Here is a 22,381-nt window from a genome sequence, read left to right as displayed (position 1 = left end):
TCAAATCATCATCTTCAGATCTCAGCCTCTAGAGTAGGTAGTATTATAGGCATAAGTCAAAGCTTCTGGCATATGAATTGTTGTCCCTTTTTTAAAAAGCTGGTGCCAGTGGCTCATGCCTGTAATCATAGCACCACAGGAGGCTGAGATCTGATAATTGAGGTTTAAAGACAACCTGGGTAAGAAAGTCTGTGAGACTAATATCTCATAAACTGGTTAGCAAGAAAACAGAAGCGGCACTGGTTCAAACTGGTAGAGTGATAGCCTTGAGCACAAAAGAACAGGGACTGCCCCCAGACCCTGAGTTCAAGGCCCACATATAAAAAAATGTAAAAAATATTGCAATCGCTTGTAATCTCAACATCCTCAATTGGTGGTTCATTTAACGTTAATTTGCATCTCACTTTGTATGTATTTGAGGGGGAACTAAACATATAACACTTTTTTAAAAAATGAGAAGCTGGGTTCAGGAGGCTTATACCTGTAATCCTACCATTTCAGGAGGCTGAGAAATGAATATGGTGTTTTAAAGACAGCCTGGGCCAAAAAGTTCCAATGAGACTGCTATTTACAATTAACCACTAAAAACAAGAAATGGCACTGTGGTTTAAACTGGCATGCTAGAGTACTAGCATTGAGCAGAGGAGTTCGGGGACAATACTAATGCCCTGTGTTCAAGTCCCATGTCTGAAGGAAAAATAGAGATCAGGGCTCGGAAGTTGTCTCAGTACTAGAGTGCTTGCCTTGCATGTTGAATCTTTGGGTTCAATTCCTCAGTACCACATAAGCAGAAAAACCCAGAAGTGGCTCTATGGCTCAAGTGGTAGAGTGCTAGCCTTGAGGTGAAGAGCTAAGGGACAGTGCCCAGGCCAGAGTTCAAGATCCATGATGGACAAAAAACAAACAAACGAAAAGAGTTCAAACATTTAAATGATGTGCACAACAGACTATACACTAAATATGAAAGATTAAATTAATGAATTAATAATTAAAATGATCAACATTGTTTGGATTTTGTAAGTGGTGAATATAGCAGAAAAAGTGAAAAGAAATAATGATTCATTTCTAACCACCCATATTGTTTTAAACTCATTTACTACTGTTAAACTAAAGGGGCACATAAGTATCATTTTACAGAAAAACAAAAGTTGTATATGTATTTCAGCCTTAATTCCACATTTTATAATTTCCTTTTAGTAAACAATCAGTATCTTTTCATATAAAATACCTGTAATCTCTTTATTTAATACTTATCATTCTAGTATTTGATTATATCATAATTCCTCCCTTACTTCTTTGATTCATATCCTTTCCTCCTTTCTATACTAGCAGTTAAATTAAGGGCTTCTTGCACTTATGGTAGGTCCCTCTAAAAGTTGAGCCACACACCTCTCTTTTTGCTTTAGTCACTTTTGTTTTTGTTTTTCATGTGTCTTGAACTCTGGGCCTGGAGACAGTCCTTGCACTCTTAAGCTCAAGGCAAGTGCTCTACTGATTGAGCCACAGTGCCACTTCTGATTTTCTGGTGGTTTAATGGAGATAAGAGTCTCACAGACTTTTCTGCCTAGACTGGCTTTGAACTGTGTTCTTCAGATCTGAACTTCCTGAGTAGTTTCCTGGCATGAGCCACCTGAGCCCAGCTCTGCTGTAGACTTATTTTTTTTTGGGGGGGGGGGGGCTGAACTCTGGGCCTCGCCACAGTCCCTCAGCTCTTCAGCTCAAGGCTAGCACTCTACCACTTGAGCCACAATTCCACTTCCGGCTTCTTTTTATTCTGCTTATGTGGTGCTGAGGAATTGAACACAAGGCCTCATGCATGTAAGGCAAGCGCTCTACCACTGACCCACCTTCCCAGCCCTGCTTTATCCATTTTTATGGCAGGGTTTTCTGTTTATGACCATGCTAGCATGGTCCACAATCCTTCTTTTACATTTTCTGAGTAGATGAAATATAAAGCACAATGCATTGGGTTCAGATATTGATTTATATCCAATATTGTGAATGTTTCCCTGGGCTAGCCTCAAATCATAATCCTCTCTGTATCAGTAAAGACCCAGCAGCTAGCATTACAAGTATGAGCTACCATGCGTGGCTCAAATTTCGGACAACTAAAACATATGAACAAAGTTTTAATAATTTTAAATACTGAATTTGAGGACAATGAGTGCTTTTAATTGCCTAGTTTCAAATTTCACCAAAAATCCCAAATATTAACTTTTGATTTCCTAGATGAAATAAGCATATAAACTTTAAAAATCAATTAACTATTTAAAGAAAAAAGCTAGGGCTAGGAGGGTGGCTCAGCGGTAGAGCGCTTGCCTTGCATGCATGAGGCCCTGGGTTCAATTCCTCAGCACCACATAAGCCAAAAGAAAAAAGCCAGAAGTGGCACTGTGGCTCAAGTGGTAGAGTGCTAGCCTTGAGCTGAAGAGCTGAGGGACAGTGCCCAGGCTCAGAGTTCAGGCCCCACGACTGGACCCCCCCCCCCAAAAAAAAAGCTAAATAATAATCATCCTTACCACTGTAACTTTGGACTTAACAACTTGTCAAACTTTGTTTACATCATAGTTAGTTTTTATGGGTAATATATTCCATAAACGGATCATGCCACCCCCAATGTCGATGGCCAAACAGCCTATATGCACAAGAGTGAAAGCCAGGCTGAAGGCCATCACACCAAGGGAAGGCAGGGTCCAGCAATATTGTAGGTGGCAATGTCCTAACCTATGACCTGAAGCATTAGGGCAGCTTAAACAGAGCTTTTTCCATAGGAATGATACTTTAATTATTAAGCCATACCTCTTCTTCTGGGTTTATCACTGCTTAATTGAGACAAGTCTCATGGACTTTTTTGCTTGGGCTGGTATGAAATCATGATCCTCAAATCTCAGCTTCCTATGCAGGGAGGATAATAGGCAGGATCCACCTATGTCTAGAGTACTTATTCCTTTAATAAAAATAAAAATGGCTATAGCATGGTTTAACAGAGAGCTTGAATCCTTTCCTGAGCCTTAGAGATTTTCTGACTAGAAGCAGAAAGGCAAACTGACATGTGGGAAACTGAATCTTCCTTAGGAAACCATTTTTCAGAAAAGTCTGTGGCTCATCAATTTGGCTTCTCACCAGCTATTCAAATAGGACTCACAAAATTTACATTCAACTTTCCACTGAAGTAGTGGGTATCCATTGCATGCTCTGCAGCATCATAAATCACTTGATGGTGAGATAAAATCCCTCTTTTCAATAGGAAACGCTCAATAAATTTTGTTTTTTGAATATTCATAAACCCTAGGAGATGGGAAATACCAGTATCCAATTGCATTTCCTTCTTTCTTTCCTTCTTTCTTTCCTTCTTTCTTTCCTTCTTTCTTTCCTTCTTTCTTTCTTTCTTTCTTTCTTTCTTTCTTTCTTTCTTTCTTTCTTTCTTCCTTCCTTCCTTCCTTCCTTCCTTCCTTCCTTTCTTTCTTTCTTTCTTTCTTTCTTTCTTTCTTTCTTTCTTTCTTTCTTTCTTTCTTTCTTTCTTTCTTCCTTTCTTCCTTTCTTTCTTTCTTTCTTTCTTTTTTTCTGGTACATTGTGGGACTTGAACTCAGGGCCTGTTCCTGATCCACTTTCTAGCACTCTACCACTTGAACCACAGCTTCACTTCTGATTTTGTTTTTGTTTAGTTGGTCATGGAGTTTGTTGTTGTTGTTCATGGGGCCTGAACACTGGGACTGGGTGCTGTGTCTCATCTCTTCAGGTTAGGACTAGCACTCTACCATTTGAGCCATAGTGCCACTTCTTGCTTTTTCTGCTTATGTGGTGCTGAGAATTCGAATCTAGGGCCTCATGCATGCAAGGCAAGCATGCTTGGGCTGAGCCACCTTCTCAACCCACTTCTGGTTTTTGAGGGATTAATTGGAACTAAGAATCTCATAGGGCCTGTTCTGCCGGGGCTGGCTTTGAAACACAATCCTTCCCTCTCAGTTTCCTGAGTAAGATTATAGGCATGAGTTACCTGTCCCTGGCTCCATTCACATAAGTACAAAAGTGAATAAAGCTCAGTGTTATAGTGCCTTCCACTTTAACCAAAAGCCAGTAAGTAGCCAAAATTGAATTTGAATTTATTTGAATCTGAGTCTATATCTTTTACTTTTTATTTTTTGTTCCGACCGTGGAGCCTGAACTCTGGGCCTGGGCGCTGTCCCTTAGCTCTTCAGTTCAAGGCTAGCAATCTACCACTTGAGCCACAGTGCCACTTCTGGCTTTTTCTTTTTGCTTATGTGGTGCTGAGGAATCGAACCCAGGTCCTCAGGCATGCAAGGCAAGCATTCTACCACTGATCCACCTTCCCAGTCCCTGAGTCTATACTCTTAACAACCAGGCTGTAAGTAATTTGATCTTGGCACAAGTCTGTTAGTAGATATAGAACACAGAATGGGCATTTTCAAAAATCATCATTCCTAGGATTTAAAAGACAATCAGTAATATTAATATTCCCAACCCAGCATTTTTACAAGTCAGTGAACACTGAAGACATTGGCAACTCTTTTATTAAGTGACTAGCAAGTGGCACCTGGTAACTGAAGACATTAATGGTTCATAGTATACATTCTGTGAATTACAACTTATTGAGTTTGCTACTGTAGCTGCAGCAGGTGCAATACCAGTTGGAAAAGGACAGCGGCATCCATGGCTCGAGCCCTATGACCTCCTGAGTGCACCGTGGAACCAAGCAGGCCTTCACAAAAGGCAGGAGAGAAGGCTGGATGGACACTGAAATGTGCCTTCCTCCTCAGGGGGCTGCCATGTTTCTCAAGGCTCCTTTGGTGTGGCATGAGACCATCACCTCACTTCTGCTTCCTGGCTGGAATGTTTGGCCCATGCCTGTGTCACCTCACTCCTGCTTCTGGTCAGGGTGAGTGGAGGCTACATGCTTGCACAACCACACTCCTGCTTCTGGTCTGGTTGAGTAGTTGTTGTGTGTCTGTTTCACCTCACTCCTGCTTCCCCTCCTGGAGAAGAGGGAGTAAATGGGGTAAGTGGGGCCGCATGCCTCTATCACCTCACTCCTCCTTCTAGTTTGAGTGAGTGGGGGCCTCATGTTTGTGTTACCTTACTCCTGCTTCTGGTCTGGATGAGTGGGGCCATGTGTCCATGTCACCACACTCCCCTTTCCACTCTAGGTGAGTAGGGGCCACTTGCCTGTACAACCTCACTCCTGCTTCTGGTCTGTGTGAGTCAGTCTTGGCTCAGAGCTACTTCATCCTTCCAGATGCTGTTTACCAGCAGGGATTGCAGCCCCAGCCAGAGGTTAGGCTTTTCTAATTCCATAGCATAGCAGGACATTAAGGGATTAGGGTGGCACCTTGCTAGGTTTGAGAACTCTTTTATAAAATTGTGTGTGTGTGTGTGTGTGCACGCACATTCACATGCATATGCCTGTGCACTTGTCTTGGGGTTTGAACTCAGGGCCTGAGGTCTATCCCAGGGATATTTGATCAAGGTAGAGCTCTACTTTTTGAGCCATAGCTCAACATACAGATGTTTTTGTGGATAAGTGGCACTAAAAGTCTCCAAGATTTTGCTGTCTGGGCTGGCTTTGAACCACTATCCTCAGATCTCAGACTTTTCAGTAGCCAGGATGTGTAGGTGTGAGCTACTGGAAACTCTCTATTTGCTCAATTTCCATCCAGAGATAAATGTGCGTGGCAAGCGGTCTGGAGGAAAAAGAGTTGAACTCTTTCAATTAGCAGTGGTGAAAATACTCAGGTTCTGGCTTAGCGTTGGTGGACCAGGCCTGTAATCCTACCAATTCAGGAAGCTGAAATCTGAGAGTTGCAGTTAGAAATCAGCGTGTGGAAGACTGAGTTCTTAAGACTCTTTATCTCCAATGAACTACCACAAAACCAGAAGTGGATCTGTAGCTCCAAGTTGTAGAGAATCAACCTTGAGTGTAAAAAGCTCAGGGACAGCACTCAGGTTGTGATATCAAGTACAGTGACAACAAAAACAAAACAACACAAGAAACATACCTGGGTTCTTCAGTAAAAGTTTACCTTTTCTTTTTTGGATTTTGTAAAGCATTCTTTTTTTTTTTATTGAAAATACCATACAGAGGGGTTACAATTACATGGGCAAGATGATAAGTACATTTCTTTTTCTTTTTCTTTTTCTTTTTTTTTTTTTGCGGGGGTCCGGTCGTGGGGCCTGAACTCTGGGCCTGGGTGCTGTCATTCAGCACTTCAGCTCAAGGCTAGCACTCTACCACTTGAGCCACAGTGCCACTTTGGCTTTTTTTTTCCTGCTTAGGTGGTTCTGAGGAATTGAACGCAGCGCCTCATGCATGCAAGGCAAGCGCTCTACCACTGAGCCACCTTCCCAGCCCATGAGTACATTTCTTATCAAGCATTGTTGCCTCCTCCTTTGTTTCCCCTTCCCAACCCCGACCCCTGCCAAGTTGTAAAGTTCGTTTTTTGACATAACAATTTGTACATCTCATTTTTGCAATGAGTCCACCTGTATCACTTTTTAAACAACTTGTTTTTTCCCTTCCCTTCACAAATTATACCAACATCAAATACCATGAAAACAGCTGTTAGGTGAAAAGTTTATCATTATAAATATCTCTTTCTCATTGTTTTTAGCTCTGTCATAGGTGAATGAATCATAAGAGACTAAGAAGCTTGGCTAAAAGAATATAGGTAGCATTGGTTTTGTGTGTGTGTGTGTGTGTGTGTGTGTGTGTGTGTGTGTGTGTGTGTGTGTGTGTGTGTGTGTGTGTGTGTGTGTGTGTGTGTGTGTGTTGGCAGTTCTGAGGCTTGAACTTATGGCCTTCATCTCTTGCTTGGCATTTTTTCCATCAAGGCTGGTACTCTGCCAGTTGATCTACAGCTCTACTCTCAGATTTGTTATTATTGTTAATTGGAGGTAACAGTTTTACATACTTTTCTACCTGTGGTGGCTTATTGTAGAATGTGACTATTTGGAATCCTGCTGTAAAAAATGTGTGTGCAGATAGCTCTCCCATAAGGCTGACTTACGTTTCTTCAGGTGTATATATAGGTTTTCTTGGGTGGAACTTCCACACTGATTTCTGTTGTGGCTACACTGATTCACTAAATTGCCAACATTGTGTAGAGTACCGTTCCCCACCTACTTTCTGGTATTTGTGTTTTCTTTGATAATAGACATTCTGATTATGTAGAGATGGAAATTCAACATAGATTTGATTTGCATTTCCTTGATTACTAAAGATGTAGAATATTTTTCGGGTATTCCTTAGACATCTATATCTTTTTTGGACCTATCTAGTCAATTCACTTGCCTATTTATTAATAAGATTATTTGATCTTTGAGCATTTCATATTTATTTATTTATTGTGAAAATACAATACAGAGAGGTTACAATTACATGGGCAAGTTATTGAGTACATTTTTTATCAAGCATTATTGCTTCCCCTTATGTTTCGCCTTCCCATCCCTTCCCATCTCCCACCTTTCACCCTCCACCTGCCCAGGCCAAAGTTCTAAAGTTTGTTTTTCACATAACGACCTGTGCATTTCATTGTAACAATGTGTCCACCTGTATCTCTATTTAAATTATTTGTTTTTTCCCTTCCCCTTCACAAATTATACCAACATCAAATACAGTGAAAACAGGGGTCATAATTATATTAAGTAAAGTTAGCCAGGCCCAAAGAAACATAGGTCCCTTATTTGCAATAACTAGTATATATGTTTGAAAGAAGCAGATAAGTTGATGTTAGGTGAAATGAACCCCAAGATAAAGATTCAAACGGTTTTTCTTTCTTGAGATTGTTTCTAACGTATTTAGAAGATGATTTTTTTAATTGCTTTGTATGTCCCTCCCCCACGGGTGTTTACTTTTTTGAGTTTATACATTCTAGATATTACAATTTCTTCCGTTACACAAAAGGCAGGAGTTTAGGCTTATTTTACTTATTCTTACCAAAAGATGCCTTGTAAGTTCAAATTAATTAATCGACAATCAAATTAAAAAGGTCCTGAAGGATTTGGCTCACAGAGCAGAGTGCTCACCAACAAGTTCTGAACTGACTTCAGTGTCTACCAAAAAAGATATGCTGTAGTATTTTAAATAAATAATAGCTAATCAGCTGCATTTTTCAAAATATGTAATTCTAAATATTTCACTATTCTTTGCGGTAAAACTATTGCAAATTTTAGCACAAAGTTTTAGCTAAAAATTTTAAGTTCTATATTTTTTCCTTGGTAATCATTCAAACTAGCCAAACTGAAAAGAAAATACTATTTTGGCCGTGTGCTGGTGGCTCACGTCTGTAGTACTATTACTCAGGAAGCTGAGATCTGAGGAATTCATTTCAAAGCCAGTCTAAGCAGGAAACTCGGTGAGACTTACCTACAAATGACCACCAGAAAACCAGAAGTGGTACTGTGGCTCAAGTAGTAGTGTGCTCTCCTTGAGCTGAATAGCTGTGGGACTGACCCCAGGGTAAAAGTTCAAGCCCAACGAACAACCAAAAGAAAAAAAAAAGAAAAAAAAGGAATTAAGAAAAAAACAACCTTGTATAAAGTGGAAGAATCTCTAAGTATTTATTCAAGTTTTTAATGCTTCCGGAAACTGTTTTCATTAGGTAGAAAGTGGAAAACATATTTGTCGTTGTGATAAACTTGCTACTCTGTGGTTGCTTTCCCCCTATTTATAGTTTCATTCATCTAACATTATGGAAGATGAAAATTCCATTAAGGACAAGAGACATTATTTGGTAAAACTGGTCAGTGAAAATGACTATTGCATTCTAATACTTTGGCAAAGAAACTGTGATCTTCCTTCCCTCCCCAGGATTTTAACAATGAAAAAAATTGTCTTGATTTTTCCAAGAAGTCAAGAAGACAGCTCATATTCAAATAATTAGAAGATAATGAAAAAAAAAGTTTAGGATGCATAATACATTTAATTTTGAACCTTCCTTACAAGAAACTTCCAAGAAACCTAGCACACATTGGTTATAGATATTGTTATCAAAGAGCCCAGGTGCCTCACACCTACAGTTTCCACCTCAGGAGGATTAGATCTGGGATTGAGATTGGAGCCAGCATGGAAAAGCAATAATTGCATGGATGATGGCCCGTGCTGTTAGATCATATGTATTTTCCTTTGATCCTCCAATGTGAAGCTTTCTCCCCAGATCACCATCCTTCTGATTTTTTGACGTTTTCATTGTGATTTCTGGTTTTCTCCCTCAGCATGAAATGTACATGGAGGCAGGCCATTTGCAGTTGTATTCACATCTGTTTCTGCAGTTGTCTACAACAGTGCTTGGTACTTAGTTCTTAGGAGCCTTGTGTGGAGATGAGCCTGCTCTTCTCATGAAATCTCAGAATTCAATCAGGAAAGCTCATAAAGCTGTGGTCTTGTGGTCAATCGTCATTTCTTCTATTTTTTTCCTCCCTGTGTATCTAAGTCCACATAAGGGTGAGATCAGTGCCTGACACCTAAGGTTTGTGATGGCAAAGATGGCCGTGACATCATAGAAGTTTATTGTGAAGCTGCAGGAAGACCTGACAACTGAAGCACCCAAACTGGTAGGCTCCCACTTCCTGAAACACATTCCACAGCTCTGCAATTAAACCAGCATTCACTCTCTGCTGGGCTCAGACTAACCATATGGTTTGCTTTCCTATTTAAAATAAAAAATTCAAGACATGCCTTTTTTGATATGTTATTGAATTATTGAACTGTCCCTCCAACCAAAAAAAATAAAGCCATTAGTGGAATGTAAATTTAGGCATGGAAAAAAATCATTAAAGCTCCTAAGGAAAAGATCAAAACTGGCAACTGCTACAAAAGTTGATTCTTAAACCCAGAACTGGTGGCTCACACCAGAAATCCTAGTAAAGCTAATGAATTTCTTTTTGTGCCAGTACAGGGGCTTGAAATCGCTTCCTGGGCTCTGATTTCTTTTGCTCAAGGATAGCACTTTACTACTTGAGTCATAGCAACACTTCTAGGATATTTGGTTGTTTATTGGAGATTAGAATTTCACAGACTTTTCTACCTATGTTGGCTTCAAACTGTGATCCTCAATGTCAGCCTCCTGAGTAGGATTAGAGGTATGAGCCACCAGTACCCATATAAGTTATTTTTTTAAGATATAAAAATTTACTTGTATAAGATATAAAAAGCCACATAAAAAATAAAACTTTAGAGCAACAAAACTGAAAAAAAGTTACATAAAAGACAAAAAAAGAGCAACACTGATGCCCCAAGTTCAAGCCTAGGTCCACCACAAAAGAAATGAAGTATAGAAGATGAGAAGGAATAACCAGTGACAGACTTTTAGTCAGTCACTGGTGGCTTACACATGTTGTATTAGCTACATAGGAAGCTAAAGTCAGAAAATACCTTTTAAAGACAAGCCCAAGCAAGAAAGTCCATGAGGCATTTTTCCCTTGTGTGCCAGCCATGGGGGTTGAACGTGTTCTACTTTACTCAAGGCTGGAGTTCTATCACTCTCAGTTTATTGGTGGGATCCCTGCCAGCTAATTGGAAATAAAGAGTCTCATGGAATTTACTGTGAAGGCTGGCTTCAAACTGTGATCCTCAGATTTCAATTTTCTGAGTCATTCTGTGCTTTTCATGAGATTCTTTTTTGTGGGGGGGGAGGGTCTGGTCATGGGGCCTGAACTCTGGGCCTGGGCACTGTCCCTCAGCTCTTCAGCTCAAGGCTAGCGTTCTAGGAAGTGGCGCTGTAGCTCAAGTGGTAGAGCGCTCGCCTTGAGCTGAAGAGCTGAGGGACAGCGCCCAAGCCCAGAGTTCAAGCCCCACGACCGACCAAAAAAAAAAAAAAAAAAAAAGGCTAGCGTTCTACCACCTGAGCCACAGCACCACTTCTGGCTTTTTTCTTTTTGCTTATGTGGTGCTGAGGAATCGAACCCAGGGCCTCATGCATGCAAGGCAAGTGCTTTACCACTGAGCCACCTTATTTCCAATGAAGCACCAAAAATAAGAAAATAACAGCTGGAGGTTGACCTGTGGCTCCAATGGTAGAAATGAGAAAATGATTTCTGGGACAGCCCCCACACCTTGTGATCTAGCTCCAGGACCAACACACACAAAAATAAATAAATAAAAAGAAAGGTGGAAGAAGAATAGGAAGAGACAATTTTATTGGTTAAAATGAGCAAAACTGAGGTAGTTCACACCTGTTATTGTAGTTACTCTGGATTCTCACATCTGAGGATCAATGTTAAAGACACCCCGGTCAGGAGGAGACATGTACTCATCTCTAATTAGCTAATTAGAGTAAAAAAAAAAAAAACACAAATTGTGTGGCACACATATTAGAGTGCCAGTCTTAAAAATGTACTGGGACAATACCTACACTCTGATTTATAGCCCCAAGCACAGCATACATAAGGAAATAAAAAATAGAAAAAAAAAGTATAAGAAAATCCAATTAAATTTGCAAAATAAGTCATGAGTTTTGGTTTTTGTGTGTAATCCTAAATACTAAGACAGATGAAATCTGAGGGCTATATTCTCTTATCATCAAATCACCAGCAAACCAAACAAGAAAACAGAAGTGAAGCTGTGATTGGAGTTGTAAAGCAACATCCATGAATGAGAAAGATATGAAACAGTGCCCTGGCTCAGAGATCCAGACAAAGAATCACAAAAAATGGTAATAAGAAGAGAACCTGGGGCTGGTGACTCATGACTGTAATTCTAGAACCTCAGGAGGCAGAAATATGTTGATCCAGTGTAAAGGCCAACCCTAGCAGGAATGTCCAGATATAGTTGTTTGTAGGCCATCCTGGGGCTAGAACTGTACTACTTCCAGATTTTTGACAGTTATTTCAAGGTAAGGAGGTTAGACTTTCCTGCTCATGCTGCTTTGAACCATGATGGTTATATTTCAGCCTCCTTAATCAGGCCAGGCCTTGCATGAGTTCTAGTTTCACGACCAGCAGACACAAAAAGAATGAAATAAATATAAAGTAGGGTAGAAGAAGAGAAAAACCAATAACTGAAATTTCAATAAGCCAATCAGCCAATCAGTGGTAGCTCATAACTGTAATTCTTGTTTCTGAAGAGGCTAAAATCTGAGGATAGTGTTTAAAGGCCAGACCAAGTAGGAAAGTCCATTAGACTTGTGTGTGTGTGTGTGTGTGTGTGTGTGTGTGTGTGTGTGTGTGTGTGTGTGTGTGTGTTCGTGTGTGAATCTGGTTACTTGAATTTGTACTGTTTTGCACAAGGCTCTATTAATTTCAACTTTTTATTGGTTAGAATTGGAGATATGATGGACTTTCCTGCCCATGCTGGTACAAACTTTGATCCTCAGATTTCAGCCTCATGAGTCTGGTCTGGCTGTGCATGATACTCATTTCTAATTAACCATGAAAACATGAGCAAATAAAACCTCGAGTTAGGCTGTTGTTCAACTGGTCGATTTGGGAAATAAATTTCTGGGTCTGCCCTGAGGCCCTTAGTTCAAGTTGCAGGACTAAGAAATAAGAAATAAAAGGAGGATAGAAGTACAAAACGAAGAGTCTTTGAGAGAGGTTGAAATGAATCAAACATTGGTTGCTCACACATTCAAGTTACTCAGGAGGATGAAATCTAAGGATTACAGTTCATGGCCAGCCCAAGGAGAAGAGTCCATGAGACTCACATGTCTAATTTGCCACCAAGAATAAATTACAAGGTGTACTTTGGCGCCTGCAGTTGAGTTCTAGTCTCAGATAGAAAGCTTAGAACAGCACCTAAACCCTAAGTTGAAGTCCTAGACACACATTTCAAATAACCAACAAAACACAAATTAAGAAAGATGGGAAAAAAGAAAATAAAGTTTCAAAATGAGCTTAGATTTTGTTCATATGCTTATTCGTAGTCATTCAGGGTTCAAAGCTAGGCTGGGCAGGAAAGTAATGAAACTCTTATCCCCAACTACCCAGTGTAGATATGATTGTAGTTGTAAAGCACTCTATTTGGTGCAAAAGATAAAAAAAGGACTGTATGTTGCCCCAGGTATCAATTTCTAGTGCTAAAAACAATTTTAGGATGAGAGAAGAAGAAAGGCCAATTGTAAATTTAAACATACGTCTGGTGCTCATGGATTATGGCTGTAGTCCTACTCAGGAGGCAGAAACCTGAGGATCAAGTTTCAAGGCCATCCTAAGAAGCAAAGTCTAGGGGACTTTGTGTTTATTTTTGTGTATGTGTGAAAGTTTGTGTGTGTGTGTGTGTGTGTGTGTGTGTGTGTGTGTGTGTGTGTGTGTGTGTGTGTGTGTGATGTGTGTGTTTCTGTGCTATCCTTTACCTAGTGTCCCAGCATTCCCAGTCTTTGGGTGGTGAATTAAAGATAAGAGTGTCATGGATTTTCCTACCCATGCTGGCTTTGAAACATGGTCCTCAGATTTCAACCGCTTCATTCAACTGGAAGTTGAGCCATGGCTTAAGTGGCAGAACTGGGCAAATATTTTCTGGAACTGCACCGAGACCCTGAGTTCAAGTCCCAGCACATGCAAAGAAGAAATAAAGAAGAGTAGAAGTAACCAAGGAAGAGAGAGTGATAAAGGCTTAAATGAATCAAGCATTGGTGGATCATACATTTTCTACTAGCTGTTCAAGAGCCTGAAATCTGAGGATGTTTGTTCAAGGCCAGCACAGGCAGGAGAGTCCATGAAACTCTTGCCTATAATTAATCAACCCCCAAAAAAGGTCCAAAAATTATGGTGTGTCTCATGTAATGGAGGCTAGCTTTGAATAAAATCCTCTGGAACAGAATATGAGCCCCAATTTGTAGACCCAGGAACAGCACACACATGCAAAAAAAAAGCAAAAAAGAAGGGAGTGGCAAGCACATATTAAAGTTTTAAAATGATACAAGGGTGGTTGATCCTGTGTATAATCCTAACTACACAAGAGGCTGACAACTGAGGATTGTGCTTTCAAGTCAGTCTGGGCATGAACGTGCTTGAGACACTTATCCCAACTACCTAGCACAAAGCCTTGATCTGGGGCTGTGGTGGTAAGCAGCCTTTAGTTAAAAAGCTAAGAAACAGTACAGAGAGCCAGAGGTCAAGCTGCAAGATCATTAAAAATTACAAATAAAACACAATCAATGCAAAGGAGACTGGAAGAAGAGAGACTGAAATCTGAGGATGTACACATCAAAGCTAACGAAATCAAGAAAATCCATGAGACTTTCTCTCTCTCTCTCTCTCTCTCTCTCTCTCTCTCTCTCTCTCTCTCTCTCTCTCTCTCTCTCTCTCTGTACATCTGTGTGCCATCCTGCAGCTTGTGTGTGCCATCCTTAAACTTGTGCTGGTTTGTTCAAGGATAGAGCTCTACCACCCCCAGCTTTTCAGTGGTTAATTGGAGGTCATAGTTTCATGGACTTTCCTGTCCAGGCTGGCTTGATTCATGCTAGGCTTTGGTTCAGAATCTTATCTCAAATTAATTGTCAAAAAGTAAAGAAAAAACCCTGGGAATTGAGTTATAGCTCAAGTGGTAGAATTGGGCAATCACTTTCTGGGACAGCAACCAGGCCCTGAGTTCAAGCCCCAGGACAGTCTCAGAAGGACTAAAGAAAAAGAGGCTAGAAGTGCAGAAGGAAGATCCAATAACAGAGGTTTAAAAAATCGAGCATTAGTAGCTCACTGATATTCTATCAGCTACTACGGAGAATGAAACCTGAGGATCACGGTTGAAGGCCAGCCCAGGTAGGAGAATCCATGAGACTCTTATGTCTCATGTGTCACCAAAAATATGCCACTATCTGTGCTCTGGTACAAGTGGTAGAGTGCTAGTCTTGAACAGAAAGCTCTGGGACAGCACACAGGCCCTGGCGCTAAGGTCCCAGCACAGACACCTACAAAAAGAAAGAAAAAAGACCACAAATTATAAAAGATGGAATAAAGAGAAAATTATAGTTTCAAAATGAGCCATGGGTTGTTGGTTTATGTGTGTATTCCTAGCTTCTCAGAAATTTGAAATATGAGGATCACAACTCAAAGCCAGCTAAGGTAAGAAAGTGATTGAAATTCTTATCTCCAACTACCCAGCAAAAGCTGGAAATGAAGGTGTGGTAGTAGTTGTAAAGTAGTGACATTTGGTGAAAAACCTGGGAAACAGTTCCCTGATTCATAATTCAGCCCAAAGTTAACCAAAAAGTAAACTGAAATAAGAGAAGAAATGAGCATTTTAGATTCAAATATAAGCCTGGGGTTGGTGGTTCATGCTTATAATTTTAGCTTTCAGGAGGCTGAAGTCTGAAGATAGTATTTAAAGGCCAGCCCAAACAGGAAAGTCCATGGGGCTTGTTTTCTGTATGTGTTCCAACCTGGGACTTCAATTTGTGTAGGAGCTCTACTACTTCCAGCTTCATGGTAGTTGATGAATGTATCATGGACCTTCTTGCCCATGCTGGCTTCAAAATGTGATACTCAGATTTCAGCCTCCTGAGTCTTTCAGAGTTTTATAATCATTTAACTATCAAAAGGACGAAAAATAAAACCTGGCGATTGAGCTGTGTCTCCAATGGCAGAAATGAGAAAATAATTTTTGGGACAGCACCCAGACCTTAATATTAAATTCAGGACCAATACACTTACAAAGAATAAAATAAATAAATACAGAGAAAGTTGGGAGAATAAAGAGTCAATTTCAGGGTTTAAAATGAGCCAGTCATTGGTGGCACACACCTGTGATGGTAGTTAATCAGGAGGCTCAAATATTAGGATCATAGTTGAAAGCCAGCCCAGGTAAGAGAATTCATATATTTAACTCTAAGTAGCTACTTAAAACAAAACATCAAAAAATAGCCACATGTTTTGCTGTGGCTCATGACTTAGTGTGCTAGCACACTTGGACAGCACCTGGGCTGATTTGTAGACCCAGGACTAGCATACAGAAGGAAATAAAAATACAAATAAAAAGGTGTAAGAATGGCTAGGAATATGGCTTAGTGATAGAGTGCTTGCCTAGCATGTTTGAATCTCTGGGTTTTCTCAGTATCTCATAAGTAGAAAAAGCTGAAAATGGCACTGTGGCTCATGTAGTAGAGTTCTCTTCTTGAGTAAAATAAGCTCAGGACAGTGCCCATACCCTGAGGACTAGGAAAAAGAAGAAAAAAAGATGTGAGAAAATCCAATTAAAATTTCAAAATGAGCCCTGAATTTTGGTTGATGCTTAGTGACTCAGAAAGCTGAAATCTGAAGTTCATAGCCACCCTGTGTAGGGAAGTGCATGTCTCCAATTAACCAAAAACAACAAGAACAAAAAAACAGATATGAAGCTTTGGTTGTAGTTGTAAAGCACCAGCCTTGAGCAAAAAAACTATGAAAGAGTACCCTGGCTCAGAGATCCAGCCTTAAGATCACAATAAAAAAAATTAAATGGTTAGAAAAAGAGAACCTGGAACTATTGGCTCATGTTTGTAATTCTAGAAATGCAGGAGGCTGAAATATAAGATCCAGTGTAAAGGCAAACCCAGTCAAGAAATTCTAGGAGACTGTTTTGAGTGTGGTGGCCATACTGGGGATAAGTTTTATTGATTGAATGGAGACAAGAGTTTCATGGACTTTCCTGCTCTGGCTGCTTTCAAACTACGATGTATAGATTTCAGCCTCGTGAATCAGGCCAGACCTTGCATGAGTTCAGGTTCCAGGACCAACATGCACACAAAGAATGAAATAAATGAAAAGAAGGGTAGAACAAGAGAAGAAAGAGGCAATAACAGAGGTATCAGTGAATCAAACATGGGTGGCTCATATCTGTAATTTTAGCTACTCAGGCTGAAATTTGAGGATACTGTTTAAAGCTCAGCTCAGTTATATGAGTTCATAAGATATCATTGTCTCTGTCTCTGTCTCTCTCTATCTCTGTCCTTGTCTCTCTGTCTCTATCTCTCTGTCTCTCTGTCTCTCTCTGAGTGCCAATCCTAGAGCTTGAACATGCACTAATTTGCTCAATGACATACTACTCTCAAAATTTTCGTAGTTAATTGGATAAAAGAATGTTAAGGACTTTTCTCTATTATCAACCTCCTGAATCTAGCCTAGCTCTACATTCTTCTCTCCAATTAACGTCCCCCTAAAGCCATATATTATAGTTAGTCCCATGTGTGTCATGAGACAGGATCTGAGCTTCAATTTCTACTCACAGGAAAAGAAAAAATGAAAAAAAATAGGAAAAGTATGTGGAATCAAGCACACATTAAAGTTTTAAAATGATCCAGATGTTGCTGGTCATGTGTGTAAACCTTTCTATACAAGAGGCTGACTTTTGAAGATTTCAGTGTCAAGTCAGCCTGGGCAGAAACATGCTTGAGAATTTTATCTACAGCTACATAGCACAAAACCTTGAGCTGCGGCTGAAGTGGTGATAACACTAGCCTTGAGTGTAAAAAGTAAGATATAGGTCCCAGAGTCAGAGGTCAAGCCACAGGCCCAATAAAATTTTCAAAGGAGAGAGGGTGAATAGAGGCTGAAATCTGAGGATCATGGTTCAAAGCCAGCCCGTAGAAGAAAGTCCATGAGGCTTTCTCCGTGAGTTCATCTGTGTGCTATACTATGGCTTGAACTTGTGCTGTTTTGTTCAGGATAGAGCTCCACCACTCCCAGCTTTCTATTGATTAATTGGAGCTAAGAGTCTCATGGAATTTCCTGCCCTGGTTGGCTTTGAACCATGATCCTCAGATTTCAGACAACTTATTCATGCTGGGCTTGGCATAAGACTCTTATCTCCTATTAACTACCAATAATTTTTAAAAAATGGAGTTGAGCTGTGACTCAAGAGGCAAACTGGGCAATCACTTTCTAGGACAGCATCCAGGGCCTTAGTTCAAGCACCAAGACAAAGCAAGTATAGCCAAAAGCTATTATTTGGCTCATGTTGTAAGCCACTATTCTTGAGGAAAAGCTCTGGCATTGTCTCCAGGCCTGGATTTGTAGCCCCAGGACTAGCAAATATACAAAAATAAAGAACACGGAAAATTTTAAAAAGAAAAAGTGGAAAAAAGAAAATATTAACATTTTTAAATGAGCAACAGGTTTGTGCTTCATCTGTATAATCAGAGCACCTAAGGAGGTTGAAATCTGAGGATCAGGGTTTGAAGCCAGACTACCCAGCAAAGTACATTAGAATCTTAGGTCCAGTAAGCCAGAAAAAGCTGAAAGTTGAGCTGTGATTGAAGTTGTAAAACATCATTCTTGAGTCAAAATGCTCAGAAATAGATGGGCATTGGTGGCTCTAGCCTGTAATCCTAGTACTCAGGAGGCTGATATATGAAGATCATGGTTTAAAGCCATCCTGGGAAGGAAAGTTTATGAGACTCATCTCCATTTAACCATAAGAAAACTTGAAGTGGCGCAGTGGCTGAAGTGATAGAGCTTTCACCTTAAGCTGAAAAGCTCAAAGACAGCATTCAGGCCCAGAATTCAACCCCTACCCTCCTTAAAAATAGGTAATAAAAAGCAATAAATCTCAGAGATCGGGTATACTGACCACAATAAAAAAGCATTGAGATTGAAGACAAGACCTGATTAAATATATTAAAATAAGTCATATGCTGGTTGCTCATACCTACAAACCTAGTTACACAGGAGGCCGAAATCTAAGGGCCGCAGTTCAAAGCCAGCCATAGCAAGAAAGGGCATGAGACTTGTGTGTGTAATTATCAGTACTAGGGCTTGAACTTGCCCTGTTTTACCCAAGGCTAGAGCTCTACCACCCCCAGCATTTTGGTGATTAATTGGAGATAAGAATTTCGCTCGGAAGTTGGCTCAGTGGTAGAGTGTTTGCCTTGATACATGAGGCCCTGGGTTTGCTTCCTCAGAACCACATAAACAGAAAAAGCCGGGAAAGGTGTGGCAGCTAAAATTATAGAGCGCTAACCTTAAGCTGGAATGCTGAGGGACAGCCCCTAGGCGCAGAGTCCAGGCCCCACAACCAATGGCAAAAAAAAAATAAAGGACCCTCAGGCTTTGCTGCTCAGACTGGCTTCAAACCAAGATCCACATACTTCAGTCTCCTTAGTTGTGCTGGGATTTGCATGAGACTATTCAAAAAAGAAAGAAGCCGGAAGTTGAGATGTGGCTCAATTGGTAGAACTGAGCAAAATCTCTGAGACAGTGGCCAGTCCCTAGTTGGAGAAAAAAAGAAACACAAAAATTTTCAAAAATAAATAATAAATTGTAATACAGAAAAAAAATGTTTAATATGATACATAGGAAAACTATGTTTCTTTTAAATGCAGCAAACCAAAACAAACTACACAGTTTCAAAATGGCATAGTGAGAGTAAAGGAAAAAGGAAAATTTTATAAATTCATGTAAATATTAAATACAAACTGAAATGACCAAAATGTAATGTGATCTCTCACTCATATCTCTCACTTGTAATTGTTAACAAATAATTGTCCCTCCATTTTCAGCATGTAGTATGCAGATTTAGAAATGATCTCTCTATGCAGTTTTGACTGAATAGGGATCTTCCTACTTTAGTGTCTTGAGTTATAACTGCATGAATTGCCCTCATTTTAATACACACATTATCCTTTAAAACTCAACATCAATATTCAAATGATGGATTATGTGTAAAAGCATGAATAAACATTAGAGATCCACCAGAAATCCTCTGAGGAATACAATCATAACAGTAGAAGAGCGCCTACCTCTCGAGGTTGGTAACAGAAAGAAGATTTAGGGTTTTTTTGGTTTTTGTTTTTGATATACAGGGGGTTGAAAGCAGGGACACATGCTTGCTAGGCAGGTATAAAATTCAGTTACATTAATTATATTCACACTACTTTGTAACCATTACCTTTGTTTCTGAACTTTCTTTTCAATACTTATGGAATCCACACAATCATTGAGTAATAATCACCCCAAATGACCTGTCCCAGAAACTTTTAATCTTCCATTTTCTCTTATGAAATGGTTCAGTCAATATATCTCACATAAATAGATTATTTTTGTGTCCATCTATGACAGACATTTTTGGATGAGTCATAATTTCTGCATACCTTATATTTTATAAACCTATTCACCTGACAGACACTCCAGGTGTTTCCAACCCCTGACTATTGTGAACATTGCTGAAGTTATCACTGGCATATGAGCTATTAGTTTTTTTTTCCTTTCTTTTGGGTATGCAATGAGCAATTTTATTGCTCATTGTTGGGTCATGTAGTAATGCTATGCCATGTTAGAAGAATGTGTCAAATTATACCATAATTGCTATATCACATTTCATCAACACAGAAATGTACAAATGGTCAATAAAATGTACAAAAGTATTTCAAATCTTCCACAGCTGTGCCCTAAGGGATCATTTTTTTTACTTTTCACTTGGTTTTATTTAAGTCATGGAGGCCTGGAAGTATGTAGCATTCTCTAGAGCGGAAGTGGGAACAATACCAGATGCACCTGATCTAGCCTCCAAAAACATTTATACTGGTAGTCATTTTTTTCTAGAGATAAATTTTATTTATTATATGCATGGTCACTCTTTTAAAATAACATTTTGAATTTCAAAATGACATATAACTCTAACCATTCTGTGTACCATCTTTATAATAAGAAAAATTATATTTACAAAAAATATAAAAAGACAAAAAAGGGTTTGAACTAGCTAAGGTTGATGTCAGCTTCCCAGCAGAAAAATATCTTAGAATCACAGTCTTATAATGACCAAAGTAACATAAAACAATAAGAACTCATCTCAAGTAAAATGAAGAGCAAGGATAGTGGGCAGGGGTCAAGGGGTAGAGCACTTGCTTGCCAAGCACCAGCTTCTGAATCAAAACCCCAGTACTGCCAAGGGATAAAATAAAGTATTAAAATATAAGGAAAGATGCAGATAATAGTATGATGGATGACATGGTGGTACACACCTGTAATACAAACACTTGAGAGACTAGGCAGCAGAATTGTGAAGTTAAGATCATTCTTGGCTACATAATGAGACTGTATCTTAAAGAATAACATAGAATAAAATAAATCAAACTACATTTTAAAAGACAAGGGTGTAGTACAATGCACAAAAATTGCATACTTTAATAACTACAATGTCAGTTGTTCAGTGCAGTGCTAGGTGCACCTTGGCTGGAATCCCTCTTGAGGCAACCTAAGGCAGTTGGTACACCTGTCTTCTGGGCTGGACTGAGGGTGTTTGTGAGCAAACAGTATTTTGAACTCCATTCTTGGATACCACTTACAACTCTTTTTTTAGTAGATCCTGTAGAAATCTCTCCCATCCCATCAATAGCCTTCTGGCTTTCAAGTGAAGTTATCTTTGATATATGTTAAGGCTCTGCTCCCCTTTGTCTGGAACTACTCTGTTCCTGGGCCCACATTTAGCAGCTTGTTTTGAAAATAGTGGTAGATATTTTGCTAGCCACTTCTATCCTCTGCCATCCCCTCCTCAAATTAGTTTTTGGTATCATTATGAGTCTGCGCAGAGGGTAGAACCAGCCTGGGCTGGCTTTGAACCGTGTTCCTCACATCTCAATATCCCGATTAGCTAGGATTACAGACATGAGCCACCTGCAACCGGCCATCATTTATTTCTTCCAGGAACATTTCAGGGGAATGGAATAGCACAGCTGCACATGGATTCATTACCAACTTCCCAAGGTTGAGCCACATGCTTACACCAAATCCACTGACCTTGATATTGCATTTGGTTTCTAAAAGGATGTTGTTGGACTTAAGGTCTAGGTGTCTGATACTATTTTGGTGTGTACAGCACTTACATTTTGTGTGAAGAGCCTCCTGGCTTCATCTTCATATAGATGGCAGGATTTTAAGATCCACCCCAGGAGGTTGATCTTAAAAATGTCCACCTCATTCTTTATCCGATGATGAGGACTCTCACTTCCAGAGTATTTTCAATGCCACATCCTTGTCTGTGACGTGGGGATGGGCCAGCTTCATTTGTCCAAAGGTAACTTTGTCGTTGATCTCTTTCATCAGGTATTGTTTGATGATCTACTAATTCAAGGAGCTTGAGGATGATTCATTGCATTCTTCCATCCTTCTGCTATGATGGCAGGTAGCAAGTCTACCTAAAATAAACTAAAGAAAATTATGGAAAACCCTGAAAAAGTTAAAAGAAATACCAAAATCCAAACGACAATCAGTCCCCGCAAACAACAATTCATTTAGTTTTGAGTCAGTCCACTGGGTCATCAAGCAAGAGCTCCCAGATCTGTTAACTGACATAGGTTGGAGCACAGTGGTTTCCTATATAACTTGCATGACCTCATACAATGGAACAATCACAACCAGGCATAGTGACATCATGGAGGAAATGGGTCAAACAGAGTGTGAGGTCAGAAAAAAAGTAGACCAATCATAGCCTGCCAGACTTGACACTTTTACTCTTAACCT

Source organism: Dipodomys merriami, unplaced genomic scaffold (assembly GCF_024711535.1).
Source record: "Dipodomys merriami isolate MVZ:Mamm:240054 unplaced genomic scaffold, mDipMer1.0.p SCAF_681, whole genome shotgun sequence".
NCBI lineage: Eukaryota > Metazoa > Chordata > Mammalia > Rodentia > Heteromyidae > Dipodomys > Dipodomys merriami.
Note: the sequence above shows the minus strand (reverse complement) of the source record.